General features: G+C 41.6%; 1 pseudogene; it reads left to right on the forward strand.

Moving 5' to 3' along the window:
* Window positions 1-1,742: 1,742 nt before the first annotated feature.
* LOC138151547 (dicarboxylate carrier UCP2 pseudogene) lies at window positions 1,743-3,014 on the forward strand (annotated as a pseudogene).
* The last annotated feature ends 1,100 nt before the right edge of the window (window positions 3,015-4,114 follow it).

Here is a 4,114-nt window from a genome sequence, read left to right on the forward strand (position 1 = left end):
CCAAAACCTCAGACTCTAGAGTCACTACTCTTTTCCATGTACCATGTACCATAATACTTTCCTGTTCTTTGGCTAGAGTATAGCAGCAGTAGTATTGGCGACTACTGGGTGGTGTCATAGTGCATAGAGTGCCAGGCCTGGAGTCAGGAAGACTCATCTTCTTGAGTTCAAATTTGGCTTCAGACACTTACTAGCTGTGTGATCTTGGCTAAGTCATGTGACACTTTTTTGACCTCAGTTTCCTCATTTGTAAAACAAGCCGGAGAAGGAAATGGCAAGCCACTCCAGTACCCTTGCTATGAAAACCTTATCAGACACGAAGAGTCAGACATGACAGAAAATAATGAACAACAGTAATGGTATCAGTAATTGTAGTGATAATAATCATAAATTAAATAATAAGATAATGAAAAGTCTTGGTTTGGATGTTAGGTAGAGACCCCATTAGAAACAAAGGCTTCACCAAATTGCATCAATTATTACTGACCACTAGGGAGCACTAGCATTACTCAAAATCCAACAGGCATCTTTTTTCAGCATCAGTCACAGATAGAAATACCAGAAAAGCAGCCCGCAAGGATCACCACATGTTTATTTATCTCTGTTTATAGATTTCTACATGAAGCATCTGATATGTTTTAAAAACTGCTTTTTTGTTGGAAGCTTTTTTGATATTTTAGTCAATTTCATAATCCACATTGAAAGCAAGGGTGAAAGAGACAGAAAGGGTGGTTGTTTTTTTTTTTTAAGATCTAAATACACAAGCTAGATTTGGATTATTTACCTCTCTTCTATACATATCTGTTCTAAGATACCAATAACCAAGCATCTGGTTGGCATTTAGCTATTAATCAAATAATGTATCCTTGGGGCTTTCACATACACTTATACACACACACACACATACACACACACACACACACACTATAGCTTCTTCAGTTAAAAATGGATTGCAAATGCCTCCTCATCATCTATGCAATTGTTGTACACATTAATTCTTTGGGAAGATTCCAGATCCTTCTTTTGTCAATTAAGAAAAGGTTTTGAGCATCTTGACTCCTGGGGACTGTGAAGCTGGAATTCTGGCAGAAAAAATTCCATTACTGTGAACTTCTTGACTAAAAAATGCAACCGTGGGAAACCTGAGGCTAGTGAAGGCCTTCTGCCACCTGACTGCCTGTCTGTTCCCCTAGAGAGGCAGAAATCGGCTTTCTTCTCCCCTAACAGCCTGACTGGGGTGGAGGGGGGGGAGGTGGCCTGTGGAAAGGAAGTCTGCTCTTATCTTTGTCTTGAATGCTTAAACGCTTATCACCTTTGATATTCTTTATTTTTAAGAAGCAAGGGGAAATAGAGAGAGAAAATATTTTAACATAACAGTGTTACAAGTTAAAACCTCTGCTTACCCTTCTCTTGCTTTTATGCTTTCTTATTCCATTTTTCCATGCTTACTCCCCTTATCTCTCCCACCCACCCAGATACAAGTCTCTCTTCATTCTAATTACTGTCTGACTTGACCTTGCTCATCTTTGGGAATGACAAAATATGGGTACTATTACATGCTATTATGTACTGTAGATACCATATTTTTTCTTCCTTGTGAGCCCTGAGTTTAGAGAGCAATATTATTCCCTTATCCTCAGAGGAGCAGTCTGAGACATAACTCAGAGCTGGGGGTCAGAGGCTGGACTTGGAATAAGAATAATGGCCAAGGAAAAGTGTTCCTTTTTGGTTGGGTCTCGGGCATGTCTATTATCAAAACCTTAACAATTAGTGGCACTCAAAGAAAATCCAAAACGAAAGCTCTTGGGAAACATAAGATTTCCCTCCTAGTGGGTAGCATCAATGGTAGATTATATTCAGAAAAGGAGGTCATAGCAACTTAGACAATTAGCCTGGTTTCATGAAAAAGCCCTGGTCTTGGGGTAACCAGACCTGGGTCCATAGCCTTGTTTTGCCTCTTGCTTTGTATGAATTTTTGACCTCGTTTTTCTGGGTCTCAGTGTCCTAAATTGAACAACAGAGAAACTTGGGTGAGAGTAAGGGTCCTTAACCTTTTAATTGTTCTGGATTTCTTTGACAGTCTGGTAAAGCCTATGACTCCTCAGAATAATGTTTTTAAATATATTGAATTACAGAATTATAATTATATTGAAATACAGTTACCAAAATATTTAACAACAGCTACAGATTCAAACAGAGAGCCAGGGGGCCATCTGAGCTTCTTCTACCATTGCCCAGTATCAGGATGTCATGGGCACCATTCTGACCATGGTCAAGACTGAGGGCCCTAGCAGCCTGTACAATGGGCTGGTGGCTGGATTGCAAGGCCAGGTGAGTTTTGCCTCTGTTCCCATTGGCTTCTATGGCTGTCAAGGGATCTGAGCATGCAGGCATTAGGAGCCGCCTCTTGGCAGGCTACATCATAGGGGCACTGGCAGTAGGAGTAGCCCAACCCACAGATGTGGTGAAGGTACATTTCCAGGCCCAGGCTCGTGCAGGTGGCAGCCAGAGACACCAGGCTACAGTGGATACCTATAAGACTATCGCCAGAGAAGAGGGCCTTTGGGGCTTATGGAAAGGAGCTTCACCCAATGCTGCCCGTGATGCTATTATCAACTGTGCTGAGCTAGTGACCTATGATCCCAACAAAGATGCCCTCCTGAAGGCCCAACTCATGAGTGATTACCTTCCATGCCACTTCACATCAATCAGCCTTTGGGGCTGGCTTCTGCATCACCATCATTGCCTCCCCTGTGGATGTGGTCAAGATGAGACACATGAATTCTACCACAGGCCAGTATGCCAGTGCTGGCCACTGCACCCTCACTATGCTTCAGAAGGAGGGACCCCAAACCTTCTACAAAGGATTCATGCCTTTCTTCCTCCCCTTGGACTTCTGAAACGTAGAAATGTTTGTCACCTACGAGCAACTCAAACAGGCCCTGATGACTGCTCGTACTTCTCGGGGAAGCCCCCTCCTGTTAGCTTTCTGCCTTCCCCCCTCCTGCCTTTGAGTCCAGACCCCATCCTGCCTCTTCTCCCTCCTATTTTCCCCTTATTCCTCTCCTCCCCTGCCTTAGCATTGAAGGAACCCCCTACGTTCCCCCCCCCTTAGAATTGGCCCCATTTAAACCTTCTCCATCCAGTTCACTTCTTCTGCCATTGTAGCTTCACTCAGTTCTTAAGCTCCTTACTTCTCATAAAGCCAGACCAGAACCCCCCCACAAAAAATAGTAATAAAAAAAGAGAGCAAATAAAATTTAAAAAAAAATTTAGTGAAAACAAGGTCATGAATTTTAAGAAATTCTGAGTTAGATCATCTCTAAAGACTCTTTGAGATCAAAAGTTAAACATGAAATTTCCTGAGCTACAACTTAGGTCCATTTCCTTTAATGCCATCTGTTAGAATTGGACTAAATCCAGTTGATCACTAGCCTTTTTAACCACAGTCTTCTATGTCTGTCAGGATAAAAGTTTGGATATAGAGACTGAAGAACTACTTCCCCCCTCTGGCTCCCACCTTTGACTGTGAGGGTCACTGGCCAGGTCCAGCTTTTCTCCTTTAATCAGGGAATCACCTTTCCACTAGTCACTGAAAAGGGAAGGGAACAAGGAAATGGGATATGACTTTTGTGGAGGGTAAAAGATGAAATGACTAGGGAAACAAAGGTTTGATTTATTAAGCAATGTATGCCACCTGCATAACGAATCAGGATTAGGCTTCCTCAGCTTTGGCACTGGACTTTGAATGCAGAGAGAGACAGATTTTTATGCATTAAAACAATTAATCAAATAAGACCAATTAATTAAAAGAAAACAATTAACCAGGCTACAAAATTAGGTAATCTGATTTCTAACTGGATGAAAGATTAGGTTCTTTGAAAGTTGGGAGGGGGAGAGTGAACAGATGCAACTCCCTGAAATAGGAAAAAGGTGTCTCACTTCCCCCAAGTGCCTGTATTTAATAAAAGGAAAATGGAAACAGTCTCTGTGCCAGATAATATGGTACCCTAATTCATTTTTTTTTCATTTAGGGCAAATTAAAAATAAAAACACCCTTCCCCCCGGATCTAATTTATTTTTGCCTTGTAAGAATTTTATTAAAACTTATTAA

The sequence above is a fragment of the Petaurus breviceps genome, unplaced genomic scaffold (genome assembly GCF_028583685.1).
Source record: "Petaurus breviceps papuanus isolate PSGF00001 unplaced genomic scaffold, PetGlider_PUasm1.0 90903, whole genome shotgun sequence".
Lineage (NCBI taxonomy): Eukaryota > Metazoa > Chordata > Mammalia > Diprotodontia > Petauridae > Petaurus > Petaurus breviceps.